Here is a 17,500-nt window from a genome sequence, read left to right as displayed (position 1 = left end):
GGTTGATACTTGATTGCAGTTCTGATAACTTGTGGTCCTCTGGAACAATATACCAGAACCCAAGCTAACCTCTACAACACAATGAAGCAACTGCATATCAACAGCATTAAGTAGGCAAGGTATTCTCAAATTTGCAAATGCCACCAATTTTCTTTCCTAATAATTCTACTCTTTATTATGCATTAGGTTCCAGTTACAACTATAAGATTTATACTATCTTAATTTAAACTGAAAAATTCAATGAAAGATTTAGTTAGGAATGATTTTTTTAAGTGTATATTTCAAGGTTTGATTCCTGCTTTTCATAAAGCTTCAGCATATTTATTATTGTCTTTATTTCAATTTAGAGAATACAAAGAAACTCTTTGAAAAGCATATCAAACCCCCCTAAATAAATCAAAGCTAATCTAGACTGAATCTATGGAACAAGTGCCTACAGAAAACTTATCTGAGTTGAGACTTGACTCAAATAAATTTTTAAAAATCCACAAATGCTCCATTCAGCAATTCAAATTATATCTGGTTAATGTGAATTTTTCTTAATAGTGAGGGAGAGACAGACATAGAGTATCAGAGAAAGACAGAGAGAGATAGAAACAGGAAGAACTAAGCAGGCAGGAAGAGATGAAGAGAGAATTTCAGAAATAGAGAAGAGAAGACATGGATTGATAAGTTGCAATGATGCCTATGGGAAACAGAAAATATGACAATTTGACTAGAATGTAAGGTAAGTGAAGGGAGATAATATGAAATTAAGTCTATAAAAATGAATTGAAGCTAAATTGTAAAGGGGTTTTTGTTTTTCCCCAAAATGAAGTAGGGAACCACTGAAGCTTCTTGTGTAGGGAACTGGAATGATTATAACTCTGCTCCAGGAATACCAATTTGCCAACTGTATCAATGCATAGATCTTAGATCAAGGTGTTAAATTAGGGAACTGTCATTTTGATAGCATATTATGGTTAGCTCTAAGTGGTAGCCTTATGGGGGGGGGAGAACAGTGATATGAAAAATGTGAATGTATCATTGACAAGATATAGTAATTTTATGATGAAGGTGGGGTCAGGAAAGATACAAAAATAGATGATAATCATTTTTAGAAAATAATCAGAATTATATATGAAAATTATATATATAATTATATATATACATATATATATAAAATGCATAGTTTTTAAGCCACTTCTACCACTCTAGTCTTTTATTCAAAATAATTTTTTTAAAAAAGAGGAAATTAGTGTTCATATACTGTTATGTTTATAGCAGATCTTTTTGTGGTGGCAAAAGAAAAGGAAAGGAGAGAAACTCTGGAAAATAAAGTTGTCCAGCAACTGAGGAATAACTAAATAAGTTGTGGTATATGAATATGATGAAAAAAATGTGATAAGAAATGAGAAAATAGATGACTTTGAAAAGATACATAAAGACATATGAATGATATGAAGTGGAATGATCAGAATTGCGAAGGCAATTTATACTATAATAATAAAAACAAGAGTAATTTTGAAAGCTTTTATAAATTGATGAAGATTGAAAAAATGTAAATAGAAGAAAAATTCACATCAATTGGAGAATGGTTAAACAAGTTTTGGTACATGAATACTATAGAATACTATTGTTCTATAAGAAATCATAAAGGGTCAGACTCTAGAGAACCATGGATTGACTTATGACATCTGATGCTGAGCAAAGGGAGTAGAACCAAGAGAACAACATACACATTAACATCAACATTGTGAGATGAACAACCTTGATGCAAGCAGCTCCTCTCAGCCATCCAGAGAACTAGGACAGCTGTATTTCACTGGTTATGGACTATATTATCCCTAACCAGAGGAAGAAAAAGAAAACAAAACACAGAAAAAAAAAAAAACCAGTCCTTCTGAATCTGATGAACACTATATAAAAATATCTCTTACTTATCTCTTTCCCTTAATCCTAATTCCTCATGCCAAAAATTACTAATTTGAAAACATGTTGAACAAACAATGAATGTAAAATACTAACCTGACTCTTCACTGATGAAGGGAGGGGGTGTAGGAAGGGAGGATGGAGGTAAATTTTGTAACTTGGAAATATGTGTATATGAAATGTGTGATGAAATAAATAAATTTAAAAAACAATTTATATGACAATAACACTAAGGCTTTGAATGTAGTAAGAATTGGCATCAATACTATGACTATTCAGAATTTCAGAGAATTAGTGATGAAGCATGCAATCCCTTACAGAAGAGTATGGAGTATAGATTTCTGTTAATTTAAAAAATAAAAAAATCCTGTCATTCTCTGGGGTGTTGTGCTCTGGAAGAAGAAACTAGAATGCTCGCTATCTCACTGAACAGTGGGGCTGCCAGCAAGGGGTACGTTCTGTGTCTTCACATGGGTCATTGGAAGACTGTATTATCTCACATGTATAATTTAGGGTACACCTGATAAAGAAAATGGGGCGGCTAGGTGGCACAGTGGATAAAGCCCTGGCCCTGGGGTCAGGAGTACCTGAATCAGGTCTCAGACCCTTAATCATTACCTAGCTGTGTGGCCTTGGGCAAGCCACTTAATCCCATTTGCCTTGCAAAAACTAAAAAAATAAGAAAGATCAATAGTCCTGGTGAATTGTCAAAGGTATTAACAAAGAAGAAAGAATTTTCCCAAGGCTAATTTGTATGTATACATTTGAGGTAGTCCCCTCTGATGGGATCTTTCTATAGCATACTGAGAATCAAGAATCAAGAACAGGAGGAATTGCTTACTCTATGGGTCCAGGATCCTTGAGTACAGAATGAAGATTCCTGGAATTATGTAGACTACAAGATGCTCCTCCATACCAAAAGCATGTCCTTCACTGACAAGACATCTTGTGCATGTTTCCTGTTATTTTTGACTGAGAAAGCAGCTCCACAGAAATTAGTGCCTGAACCTGAAATCCCTGGAAAATTCACTTTCTTTGGCAACTTGAATGAATTTACTGAGAAACTGCAAAAAGGTCTACAACAACTTCTTGGAGAAGGGTCTCCTGTCTAGAAAACCATTTATACTTCTTCCTTCAGAGTCAGCCTTCCATACCAGAGACTGAAGTTCAAGGTCAAAGTCCCATCACAGTAGCTGATGCTATTCTCTACTATGCCATATCTAACTGTGACTGGTCCAGGAAGAGAGCATGAGCTCACTTTATCTGGCAATGGGAGACCAACATAAGAGTTGCCGTTTTATTGGAACACCTGGTGGTCAAGCCTCTGCATCATCTCTCCAGAATGAAGGAAATGATCACTTTATAGTATAGGTTCCTATGGTTGATACTGGGCAGTTAGATTTAGTGGATAGACCTTAGAGTTAGGAGAATGGGACTTCAAATCAGCCTCAGACACTTGCCACTTACTAACTGTGTGATCTTGGGCAAGTCTCTTACTTCACATCCAGGGTCATCTCCAGTCTTCCAGATTCATATCTGGTCATTGGACCAGATGGTTCTAGAGAAGAAAGTGAGACTGGTGACTCAGCATAGTAGCCCCCTCACTCAAATTAATTCATGTCCTTATCCTGGCATCACCTCTCTGATGTCATGGTCTTTGAGAATGAAAGACAAACATTGTTGAACGTAATGTTCTTAGGTCAAAATTGAAACAAGCAAAAGTTAGTTTTATCCATAAAGTTTTATTCCCTGATATCTTTTATTTTAGGTTTTTGCAAGGCAAATGGGGTTGAGTGGCTTGCCCAAGGCCACACAGCTAGGTAATTATTACGTGTCTGAGACTGGATTGGAACCCAGGTACTCCTGACTCCAGGGCCCGTGCTTTATCCACTGCACTACCTAGTTGCCCCCAAACTCCTATTTTTAAATAGTTTATAATAGGGATCTGGGTGTGGTTAGGGGCCTGGAGGTAAGAAGGTGCTATCTGCTTCCTGCATTGTCCCAGTGGTCACTCTAAGATGCCTTCCCTGGCTTTAGAAGTAGTTTTGTGTTTAGGGTGTTGTCCTGTTTTTTTGGATATGGGAAGTTGGCCTTCTCCCTATCTCCATTTTCCTATAATCTGGATAGTTCTCTTCCAGATCCCTTGATCTTCCTGCTCTTTCTTCAGGCCTGAGACTGTCTTCTCTGTAGCTGGGGTAACAACAGTCCCCTTTGCAGATGGAGATTTTGATAAAGTCTTGTGCTCAAGGGCAGGTGAAGGCAGCAGTAACAACCTGGTGGCCCTGTACAAAAGATGGGGATTGATTTTAGCTAGAAAGGCAGCAAAGTACTACTGTGCCAGGAGCTGATGCGTTAGTTTGGGGGTGGCAGTCTTGGGCTGAAGTTTCCACTTCAGTGTGATTTTACCCCACTGACTTCATTGCACATCATATTCCCCATATTTTACAATGTTTTTCTTGCTGCATAGTCTCTCCTTATATTACTGAAAGATAACCTATTCGATTCTCCAAGGCCAGGGAACTATGTTTGTTGATGAGAGCTTTTTTTCCCCTCCTATAAGCAAAGGGTTCTAGGGAAAAGAAATAGGATGCCTTAGAGTCTAAGGCTTAGACAATGAGGTATTCTCATCTACTACTGCATCTCCTCTGAGATCTCAGGCTTTTGCGGGGTGAGGGTGGGTGTTTTACTCCTATGTTCAGCATTGGTTCTTCCAATGGCCCTGTGTGTATTTTTGTTCTTTTCTTCTTCCCCTCCTGTGGTCATCACCACTTTTCTATGAGCTTTGTTACTATCCACTGTGGACACTGTGCAATTGTCATAGCATGTAGTTCTGGCCTGAAATAAAATTCAAGTATTTAAAAAATAAAATAGAAAAGAGAAGTGAAGCATTATTTATATGAAATGTTTTATTCACTTTCAGATGATTTCTTTCCAAGTGGGAATAAACTGCATAATACATAAATACATACATATAATACCTATATGTAGATAATGTAAAAACAAAATACATCAATAAAACTGCAAATGACCAAAAAAGAAAATAACATACTGTTTGTACTATAATAGGTCATTCAGAAAAGACTATAGATTGTTAAAAATCAGTGAAGATCCAAAAGAGAATGGATAAGAATATAAATTTGTAATGGACAAAATAGGTTGGAAATTAGTGAAGTGTGATAGTGTGATAGACAGCATGGCACACTAGAAATAAGAAGAGATGGAATTGTCTTGGCTGTATCACAGGCTTGTTTTCAGGTACAAGCTGCCTTAGATGGTCTCTTAGGTCTTATCAAATTCTAAGAATCTGTGAATCTATAATTAAGATTTGGTCCTAAAATTCTATAGCACTATGTTAAAAAAAATACAGAATGCAAGGCAATTCTAAAGAAAATAATAATAATCCTTAAGACAGAGTTCACAGGATTTGGATTCACAGAGAAATTTATTTCTGATTCTGATTGTTCCATTTATTACCTTTCTGCCCTAAGATGTCACTTAAATCATCTGGATCTAAATTTCATCATCTGTCAAAGAGGTTTTTTTCAAAAATTTTATAGTAATAAACACTAATAAACAAAAAAATCCATAAATGTGTGCATGGTTGCATGCACCTTTTTTTTTAAATCAAGAATTGACCGGTATCCAAAATTGGCAAATGACATGAAACTGGAAAGGATAAATAATATTTTAGAAGAAAAAATATAGGATTCAAAATTACCTTTCTGGGTTAGTACAAAGGTTAAAATTAAAGAAGGATGAAAGTTAGTGGTTCAACAATAACATTTTACATTTGAGTTCAAAAATAATTATAGTGATTATAAGATTGGGAAGAGAAGTCTAGACAAAGGATTGTCTGGAAAGGATTTGTAAACCCAATGTGAACTAATGAAATTTTTTCTTCATTGAGACAAAACTCTGGAGGCAAACACATGTCAGCCTAATTCTTTTTGTCCCTTATTAACTGAGTTGGAAAGAGGATCTCCTTTTCTGCTAAGGATTTGAAATTTCTGCTTAGTGAACTGTCAGCTTCTAGTGAGTATGACATAAAGCAAATCCTCAACTGAGGGTCACTTCCTTGATGGACAAACTCAGAAGTTTTTGATAGTACAATTAAATAAATATGACCCCCCCAACCCCTTTTTGAGTTTGTTTTTCTAGCCAGTCCTCATGCATGCAGAACAAGCTTAGAGAATCTAATAAATTCATATGGTAACATAATTCAGTTTGTTTTTTCTTTAAGAACAAACTCTGGAGGCAAACACATGTCAGCCTAATTCTCTTTGTCCCCTATTAGAACAAATTCTGGGTGTTAATACATGTTAGTTTAATTCTTTATTAAGGTAAAAGTCATGACATGACTTCTTTGAAAGAAGCAGTTTCCAGGACTAGCATAGAGCTAGTCTTGGCAGTACCTCAACCTGGTCAAACCCGTAAAGTATTGCATAGATCTGAGTGTCATATTTGAATAAGGACATTGAGAAGATGGATAGCAGGCAGTAGATAGTGAAGGGCCCTGCTTTATTGCATAAATTCCCAGAACTCAGGTAGTTTAGCCTGGAAGATGCCTTGGTAAACTGTAGTCTTCAAGTGTCTGAAAGATTTTCATGTTAAAGGGAGGGAGAAGCTAAGCCTTACTTAACTACCTACATTGTCTCAGGCATTGTGCTAAATGTTTTACTAATATCTTATATCATCATCACCATAATCCTATGAATTAGGTGATACTTTCTCATTTTACAGTTGAGGTAACTGAGGCTGACTTGCCTGGGATGACACTGCAGGTAAATAAAATCGGATTTAAATTAGGTCTTATTGTTTGCCTTATACATTGTGCCACTTAACTGTGTAAGTGGTTAAGATGGAATAGACTTGTCATATGATGGAAACCTAGTAAGAATGATGACAAGTTACAAGAAAACATAAAAACGTTTATCCATGTAAAAGTTTGTCAGGTACTGGATTTCCCCTATTAGAGGTCTTCAAGCAAAAGTTAGATGACAACTTTCCTGATTTATTATAGAAGACATTCATTTTTTTAAATCCATAGTGAACAGTAAGAGTCTTTCCAAATCTTAGGCTTTGTGTTAATACAAAAAAAAAAATGAAGAAACATAAAGAAAGACTTAAAATAACTTATATATGAGAAGAGGATTCATAATTTGTAGACCTTTAATAAGAACAGAATAGAGACAGTGATCTAAATATCAATGTATTTGCTAAAATTAACTATGTCATATTAAATTGAAAGAAAAATTTAGGGATTTTTTTTCCCACTTGAAAATTATAATGGGTCCTATTTAGGTCCTAGATAATAGTTACCATTTAAAATTTTTCTTTTTTGCTTCTAGTGTGCTTATCATAGCTGGGAAAATTGACTAAGACTAGATAATATTATTTACCCCAAATTTCTGTTACATAAACTAAATTGAATCAATTGCTACTGTCAGTAATGCTTCTACCCTACTCTTGATGGACTTTCTATCTCATTCATCTAGTGTCTGTTCTAAACCATTTTTCTTCTTTCCCCAAGTTACCCTTGCTCTACACCTAACCCCACTTAAAGCATGTAACACTTATTCCAGTTCAATAAAGAGATTAAAACAATATGTGGCAAACTTTATAAATTACTATTCCTCCATGACTGAAAACTTCTAAATTCATAATCTAGACTCTTCTATTTTTCTTCTTATTATTAACAATTGGGATTGCTTACTCATTAAAATTCTTAGACTATAGTCTTGATCCCATTCCATGTTGTATCCTCCATGATGCCTCTGAAATAGTCTTACTTCCTTTCTCATTTATATTCAGTCTTTTCTTCCCTACAACCTTCTTTCCATATATATATATATATATATATATATATATATATATGACTTCCCAATATTTAAATAAATACATAAGAAAATAAAATGTCAACTGAATTCCTGAATGCATTAGTAAATGAATGAAACAATAATTAGTATGATATTCATTATTCATGACCTCATCAACATAATTAAAAAACTGATATTTAAATTAGCTCAGAGATTTAATACTTTGCCAAGTAAATTACTAAACAGCTTACTTTATAGAATCAACCAATAATAATGACAAGCATTTGGAGAAACAAAAGTTCTAAAATCTCAAGGGAAATGATTTTTAAAATGCAGTAGAAATAAATGAAGAATAGCAGTTTTAGCTTCAAAAGAGCAATTGCCTGACTTATCAAGTATTTGTTAAAATAGAAAAATAATTGTTAAAACAAATTATTTAAGAGATAATAGCTAATATTTGCATAGCCATAAAAAATTTTGAGGGCTTCACATATTTTACTTAATTTGATAATAAAGGAGAATTAAAGACTATTGATCTAAATAACTCAGTGTTTAATGAATCTTGGAGAGGCTAGTGAAATGAGAATCACTCCTTCTAACTTTTGATAAGAACAGCTGTTAATATTATGAAGTTTTGTTTTTCAGAAATTTGATTTAACTCAATTTTCATACTCTATATCTCTATGAGATCAAAATGCATATGCAACCTGAATATTAAAGACCCCATCATAAATATTAGAAGAAAGGAACATTACTTAACTTTGTCAATAATAAAACAGGAAACCAGTTTCAAACCAAACCATCTTTTGATCCCCAAAAATGAAATGGAAATGTTGATTACATGAAGTTGAAAGCCTTTAACATAAACAAAATCAATGCAATTAAGATAAGAAGGGAAGTTGTTGCTAAACAATAGAAATATTCACAAGATATTTCTCTGATAATGATCTAATATACAAGATATGTAAGGAAAAATAAAATATTTAAGAATAGTTCAATTCTTCAATGATAAGTGGTTAATGGATATGCACATTTCTCAAAAATAATGAAAAATTTTTCAAAAGCATTTGTAGTACCAGTCAAACAATAAAAATTTATGAAACATTCACTATGCATCAATGAGTATGTAATCATAAATAATGAAGCAATACATACTCTAAAGGAGCCTTCCTGGATTGATCTGGAATCATGATATAAAGAATATGGGAAAGGAGAAGGTTGTACAGCATATATGCAAGGTACCCTCAAAAAGATTTAATGCTGTTTTAAGATATAATAACTATTTTAACTACTACACTATAAAATATTGTTACTATAATATAAATAAGCTTTTTTTTGATAATTTTAAAACATGCTAAGAGTTTTGGAATGCCCTTGTATAGGCCTTGTTGACTTAAAAGGAAAAAAATAGAGTAGCAACTGAAAGTGATTCAGTGTCTTCATTTTATTACAATCATCAGATAATTTTTGTTATAAAGTATGTTAATAACAATGCTACAATGCAGTAGGACAAATTTTTGGATGAGCAGTTTCCATAAAAGGAACTTAAAATATAAGAAGACTAATAGAAAGATCTTTGCTGCTTACTTTAACTGGTATATCAGCATGTGATTCCTTATTAAAAGAATGAATGGAAAAGAAGTTTAGAGAAAATTAGAGTACCAGTTTAGAGAAAATTAGAGTACCTTGATGCTTTAAAAAAATTCAGCAATTTTCTGCATTATTGTAGCATGTTATTAACTCGTATTGTATTTGATTTTTCTACTCTATAAACATAGGGTTATTAGATTTAGAATATTATTAGCATGAGCAAAGTCTCAAGTAACATGGAAATTAAAGTTATACAAACTTGCTATCAGAAAATAAATACTATTTTTTTTCTGGTTCAATTGAAACCAGGCCAATTAGGATAAAGAAACAAGCAAGCAAATACATGTTTTATAAATAATAGAACAGGCTTTGCTTTGTGGAGAAACAACATTACACAGTGATAAGTAAAGAAACTCTGATGTACCTTGGACATAGTTTAAAATGTCCTTCTCTTCCGCTTACCTAAGATTCTAAAGCTCAATTTGTGACATTTGAGAGAACCATCATTATTATTTCCTTTTACTATGCTGACCCTCTTGTAGTTTCTGTACCAAAGAATGATTGTCCCAAAGTAAGAATTTGGAAAGGATATTTTATCTTCTGTACCATAGCTCAAAATCATTCTGGTACTCACTGACCTTGTCTTATATTTTGCAGACTTTTCAGAAATGAGATTTTATTATATATCCCTCTACTATAAACCTGGTTCTCTCTTTCTTATACGAAAACAATTTGGAAGGTTCCTAAGCAGATAAACCATGAGACTGGAGACTGAGAAGCTTATCAGTACAATAAAGGCACTGGGTTATTGCTGAGAAAATAAATAGCATGCCCATTCTGATATAACTTTTTCCTACAAGAGAGAGTCTATAAGCAGAGTCATCTGAAAGTAAGTGAAAGTGAATTGAAATTATTGAAAAGTCATGGTTGGTTGGGTAGGTCTCTAAGGTACTCATAGAAAGAGGCTAAATGCTAGGAGGAGTAAAAATAAAGTCCAATAATTCTATGGGGTGGGGGGGGGATGAACAATTTTCACAAGTTTCTGAGTAAATCATATTTGAAATATCAAGGATTCTAAATATGGGATACAGTGACATCAACAAGGCATACAAAAAAAAAGGATGTGCTGCTCCTCTTAAAATATAAAATGCTGATTTTCAGGATAATTCAATTCAACAGATTTCTTTATAACCCAATTCACTGAGCAGGATATTGGAGATAAAATAACTGAAATGGAATAATAGAATAGTCCCTGCTCTTAAGGAGGTTGCATTCCAAGTTTATACATGAAATAATAAAATGTAATTCAGAGTAAAAAGAGACAGAGACAGAAACAAAATCAGAGAGAACCTGAAACTAGGAGGTTAAAAACAGTCTCCTGTAGGAAGTCGTATGTGGGAAGTAAAACTGTGGAATAGTGCAGTGCCTAGAATATTTGGTAGATGCTTAATAAATATCTGTTGATTTGTCTTGACCTATGCAAAGACAAGGACTTGGGAGGTGAATTGCTTATGCTTAACAGCAAGTAGGTTCATCAGAGTGTATTGTGTTATCCTTGATTAGGAACTATGGGGCATTAAAGCAAAGCAGAAAAGGATAGTGAATAGGGTTTAAAAGTCAAACAGAGGAATTAAAAAGGGTTTTGAAATTTTTTTCATAAAGTCTTGGGATTGGGTTTTATGGTCAGATTTTCTATTTTCGGAATATTCATTTGGTAGCTGTTTGGGAGATGAATTGGAAGGATTGAAGCAGAAATCTTTGTAAGGATATTAATTCAGTTGTCTTTGTGATAACTGATGAGAATCTGAAATACAGCAAGCAAGATGATGGTGCGAGTGGAAAGAAGAGAGAAAATACTTCCTAAATATCATGTCATATCTTTTCTCAAATGCTCATCAAGAAGAGTAAAGCTGAATCCTCCCCCAAGCACTATGTAACTGCTAAAAATATATGAATCAAATTCCCATTCTTTTTTTTAATTTTTTTATCCCATTCTTTTTAATTCCTCTTTTAAGTCATTTCTGAACTAAAACTAAGAGTTTTCTTTCTAAACTCCCAGCTTCTTAGTTTTCATTTCTTAAATACTTTTGGTTGCTTTTATCTAATTTTTTTCTTCATCTTTTCTACCTTTAATAAGTTCTCAGACTTGAGGTTTTTCCTTTCATTTCTAACATTGTTAGAAGCTATTCTTCCATATTTCTATTTAGTTTTGATTTGTACCTTTTCAATTCTCTTTTTTTTAGGGAAGAAGTTTATTTTATATCTATTCCCTTTCACTTATAAACTTTTCTCCTTTGGAATCTATCCTGTACTTCTGAGCTTTCCTAAATTTGCTTCCTATTTACTCCTTTATTTCCTTTAGAATCATTGTACAAAAATCACTTTCTAACTCTGTATAAATATAATATAATTTTCCACTGAAAAATATTTTGAAAGTTGTTTTGTGGAAAACATTTTCCTTTGTAGCAACCAAACCCCCAAAAATTCATATTTCAGAATTCAGACTTGAAGAAATATTGATTCATAGAGTCATGGATCAGGAAATAATCTTAGGAGTCATCTAGGCCAATCTTTGCCCTAAATCATGAATCTAATTAAAAATAAATTCCACCTTAAGTACTTTAAATTGAATTCTAGCTCTGTTTGAATACCTCCATTAACCCAGGAAACATTCAATCATTCAGTCAATAAACATTTATTAGGTGTCAATGAAGTTCCAGACACTCTGCTAAATGGTAACAATACAAAGGATATGACAGTAGCTGCACTTAAGAAATTCATATTCTAGGTTAAGATATCTCTATTTGGCAACTTTTGGTTTGATGTTTAGCCAAAATCTTCCTCCCTGTAACTTGAACCCACCTCATCCTTAATTTTGTATTCTAAGAACAAATAAAACAAATATATATATTCAGGAGGGTCCTGTAGGTATTTGAAGACATATTTTGTCATACCTTTCCCTTTCCTTCCCTCCATCCCATTCTCTGCATCAATATTCAATAGGGAAATTGATCTAAAATGTTCTTTACCTGTTTTGGTTCTTCTTGACTTAGGTATTAGTACCATGTTTCTGTCATGAATTAAATTTGGCAGGACTCCTTTGCCTATTTTTTCAAATAGTATATATAGTATTAAAATTAATTGTTCTCTAAGTATTTAGTAGATTTAACTTGGGAATCTATTTGAACCTGATATTTTTCTTTAGGGGAGATTATTGAATTCAAATGAGGCTATTTGAGCTCCCCCCCCCTTCTGTTAATCTGGGTAATTTATATTTTTATAATTATTCATCCATTTCACATATGCTGTCAAATTTATTCACATAATCTAAGCAAAATAACCCTCAGTTATTGCTGTAATTTTATCTTTATTGGTGGTGGATGTACTCGTTTCCTTTTTGATATTGATAATTTGGTTTTTTTTCTTAAATTAATTAAAATTTATCTATTTCAGTTTTTTCTCGAAATCAGTTTTTAGTTTTATTTATTAGTTCAATGATTTTCTTACTTTCAATTTTATTAAACTCTCCTTCAGGTTTCAGATTTTTAAAATTTTCTGTTTAATTGGGTATTTAAAAACATCTATTCTCAGGGGCAGCTAGGTGGCGCAGTGGATAGAGCAAAGTCCCCGGAGTCAAGAGGACCTGAGTTCAAATGTGGCCTCAGACACTTAATAATTGCTAAGCTGTGTGACCTTGGGGGTAGGCACTTAACCCTATTGCCTTAAATAAAAAAAATAATAAAAATTAAAAAAAATCTGTTCTCTTTCTACTTTTTTAAAATTACTAGTAAATTGCACATTTACTATTTTTTTTAGGTTTTTTGCAAGGCAAACGGGGTTAAGTGGCTACGCCCAAGGCCACACAGCTAGGTAATTATTAAATGTCTGAGACCAGATTTGAACCCAGGTATTTCTGACTCCAGGGCTGGTGCTTTATCCACTATGACACCTAGCTGCCTACATTTACTATTGTTAACTGTATTTCCCTGTAACCTATTCCCCACTCCCCATTTATTCTATTCTCTCTCTCCTTTTACTCTGTCCTTCCTCAAAAATATTTTGTTTCTGATAGTCTCCTCCCACAATCTGTCCTCCCTTCATTTACCTAGTCCCTTTCTACCATCTACTATACCGCCTGCTCTCCTCTAGAATAAGATACATTTCTATACCCAATTGAGTATATATATGATTCTCTTTCTGAGACAATTCTGATGAGAGTAAAACTCACTCATTCCCCTCAATTCCCCAGTCTTCCTCTCCACTGCAAAAGCTTTTTATTGTCTCTTTTAGTGAAATAATTTACACCATTCTATCTACCTTTTCCCCTTTCTGTGTATTTCTCTCTCTTCCCCATTAACTCTATTTTTAGAATAAATTATCCTTTCATATTCAGCTCATACCTTTGCTATGTCTATCCTCGATCCATATATGGGAATATCAATTACAGCAAATGGAGAAGTTTTGAGTACTATATACAAGTTCACTTACCTTAGCAGTGTCCTTTCCAAAGAGGTATACATTGACAATGAGGTTGACACTCACATTGCCAGAGCTAGCTCAGTATTTGGGAGACTCCAAAAGTATGGGAGAGAAGAGGTATTAGACTGACTACCAAACCGTTGGATTGACCTCATTGTTCTATGTCTGTGAAACCTGGACAGTCTACCAGTGCCATGCCAGGAAACTGAATTGCTTCCATTAAAATTGCTTTAGGAAGATTCTGCAGATCACCTGGCAGGAGAAGATACTAGACTCTGAGGTCCTTTCTTGAGCTAAACTGTTTAGCATTCCAATGTTACTATAGAGAGTGTGACTACAATGGGATGGACATATTGTTAGAATTCCAGAAATATGTTTGTCAAAAGAAACCCAGAAACTATTTTATGAAGAACTTGTACAGGGCAAATACTCCAAATAATCACAAGGGGGTCAGAAGAAGTGATACTGGGACACCCTGAAGCTCTCAATGAAGAAATTTAGAAATGATTGTACAGCATGGGAGACACCGGCATGGGACTGCCCAGTATAGTGTGTGCCCTCATCAGTGACGGGGTTGCACTCTATGAGGAAGTCAGAATTGAAGCAGCTCAAAGGAAGCATATGCAAGTTTAGAGTACTCACCCTAGGTGTTCATATGGACTAATTATTCTAGACTTGGAGCACAATGGTATTTGTTACACATAAACAGGGGTGCTGGGAGCCCGTCCTACAAAATGGAGGTTCACGAAAACGTTTGGTGACCATGATCTACCGTGTTGCAGAAGAGGTATTAGACTAATGACCAAACTGGTAGAGCATTCCAAGCTTGTATTGCTTTTATGAGCCAACCAACTCTAAGCTCCTTCTAAATGTTATCAATATCATATTTCCAAGCAGTTCAACATCAGTAAGTCCCTTATGATTTGCCTTTCCTTTTTACCTTTTTATGCTTCATTTGACTCTTAAATTTGAAGATTAAATTTTCTGTTCAGCTCTAGTTATTTCATATGGAAAGTTTGAAAGTCCCCTATTTCATTTTCCCCCTTGAAACAAGATTCAATTTTCCAAGGTTGATTCTTGGTTGTTGTTTTGCCTTCCAAAAATTACTATTCCAAACCCTCTGATACTTCAATGTAAAACTGCTAAATCTTTTGTTATCCTGACTGTGTTTTAACAATAAGTGAATTGTTTCCTTCTGACTGCTTGCAATAATTTCTCCTTGATTTGGAAGTTCTGAAATTTGACTTTAAAATTCCTGGAACCTTCTTCAAGAAGTAATTGGTAGATTCTTTCAATTTCTATTTTGCCCTCTGGTTCTAGAATATAAGAACAATTTTTCTTAATAATTTTTTTTCCGGAAATGACATCTAGGCTCTTTTTTTTGATCATGGTTTTCAAGTTTTCCAGTACTTTTTAAATTATGTCTCCTTGATCTATTTTTCAACTCAGCTGTTTTTTTAATGAGATATTTTACATTGTCTTCTAGTTTTTCATTCTTTTGGTTTTATTTGATTTTTCTCTATTTCTCATAAAATCATCAACTTCTCTTTGCTCAATTATATATTTTAAGGAATTATTTTCTTCAGTGAGCTTTTGTATCTCCTTTTTCATCTGACCAACTCTACTTTTTAAGGCATTCTTCTCCTCATGGGCTTTTTATACTATTTTTCCAAATTGCTCACTCTGGTTTTTAAGATATTATTTTCTTTACTGTGTGTGTGTGTGTGTGTGTGTGTGTGTATTTGTGTGTATTTGTGTGTATCCTTCATCAAGCTGCTACCTCATTTTTTTAGGATTTTTGCAAGGCAAATGGGGTTAATTTAAGCTAGGTTATTATTAAGTGTCTGAGTCGAGATTTGAACTCAGGTACTCCTGACTCTAGGGCTGGTGCTCTATCCACTGTGCCACCTAGCCTCCCCCTGCTACCTCATTTTTAATGATTTTTTCATGTCACTCTCATTTCTCTTCCCATTTTTTTCCTCTTCTTCTCTTAACTGATACTCAAAATACTTTTAAATCTCTTCCATAGCCTGACATCAATTCATATTTTTCTTGGTGCTTTTGGATGGAGGAGTTTTAACTTTGTTATCTTTTTTCTGAGTGTGTTTTATGATTTTCCTTATAACCATAGTAATTATGATCAGTCTTTCTTTACTGCTTTTGTTTGCTCATTTCCCCAGTCTACGACTTTATTTTAACGTTTTGTTAAGGCTTTATTTCCAGACTGGAGGGCACTGCCTCATAGTTTTGTGTTTTTTGCAGCTGTTTTCAGAGATGCTTCATGGGACCTTCAAGTTTTCAATTCTTCCAAGATGATATGATGTAAAGAATGTTTTTTTACTGCTCTCCAAGTATGTGCCCTAAACTGGGGGTGACTCACAAGCACTCCTTTCTCCCCTTAAACTATGAGAAGGATCCCTGTTCACACAGGGTAGCAAACTCTGTTGTGCCACTGCTCTCTTTCTTCCTGGGATTCAGGACTATGATCCAGATCTGTGTATGGGCAAAGCGACAGAGTCCTACCTCAGTGATAGCATAGGGACCCCTGTAATCTCCTTCTGAACCCCTTACAGTCTGTGAACTGAGAGCTTTGGAAACAGCTACCTCTGCTGATTCAGTGGCTCCCAAGGATTGATCCGGGTCTACTGGGGTTCGTTCTGCACTGCTGAGGGCTGTGCTAGGCTGTGCTTCACTTTTACCTCAAGCAGCAGACATCTCCTGCTGACCTTCTAAGTTGTCACTGGTAATCTCTTTGCTTAGAGGTCTGGAAATCACCACATTGCCACAGACCCAGTTGCCTGGCTATCTATTCCTGGATTGATGGGACTGGTCCATGATGGTGCAGACCACGCTGCTCTGCCCTTGTCTCTCACCCTGTTATAACAGAACCTTCTTGCCAATCTTCCAAGTTGTCTTGGACTGCAAAATTTTTCACTGTTTTTTTTTTTTTTTTTTTTGTGAATTCTGGCACACTATAATTTCTTTAGAGTCATTATTTAAAAATATTTGGAGAGGTTTAGAGGAGACTTCTGGTGAGCCTTTAAGTCCACTATCATGGCTCTACCCTAATCTCATCTCCTAATTAGATCTTTTTTTCTCTGAGATCAGAATTATGGCTTCTGCTTTCTTTACTTCAAATGAAACAAAATATATTCTCCTCCAATCTTTTAGCTGTGCGTATCTCTCTGCTTCAAATGTCTTTCTTGCAAACAAGCTGTAGTTTTTTTTTAATTCTCTCTCTGTGATCCACTTCCATTTTATGGTAGAGTCCATCTCATTCACATTCACAGTTGAGGTTAGTAACTATATTTCCCTCCATTATATTTTCCCTCATTTATACTTTTCTTTTTCTTTGCTTTTAGACTGTCCCTCCTCACCACTATTTTTCTTATGACATCACCTCCCTCAATCTGACCTCTCTTCTGTCCTCTTTTCTTTCCTCCATCCTTCCCTATAGTCTCAGATAAATTTATTTACCCAAACAACTTCATGTTATTCTGAATTTATGGTCCAAACAAAGCTCGCCACTCCCCTTCTTTCCTTCTATTGCAATAGGTCTTCAAGCCTTTTCAAGTAATATAATTTGCACTCTTCTGCCCACCCCTTTCCTGTTCTCCCAGAACAATAATTTTTTTCACCCCTTAATTAAATCTTTATCATCACATCAAAGCCACCTTTTATCCATCTCTCTCTCTATTGAAGTT

The 17,500-nt window shown here is 34.4% G+C and overlaps 1 pseudogene; it reads left to right on the top strand.

The window, feature by feature from the left end:
* Positions 1-2,675: 2,675 nt before the first annotated feature.
* LOC141496532 (sorting nexin-11 pseudogene) lies at positions 2,676-3,282 on the top strand (annotated as a pseudogene).
* Positions 3,283-17,500: the final 14,218 nt, after the last annotated feature.

The sequence above is a fragment of the Macrotis lagotis genome, chromosome 8 (genome assembly GCF_037893015.1).
Source record: "Macrotis lagotis isolate mMagLag1 chromosome 8, bilby.v1.9.chrom.fasta, whole genome shotgun sequence".
Taxonomy (NCBI): domain Eukaryota; kingdom Metazoa; phylum Chordata; class Mammalia; order Peramelemorphia; family Peramelidae; genus Macrotis; species Macrotis lagotis.
Note: the sequence above shows the minus strand (reverse complement) of the source record. Positions and strands in the feature narration are given on the sequence as shown.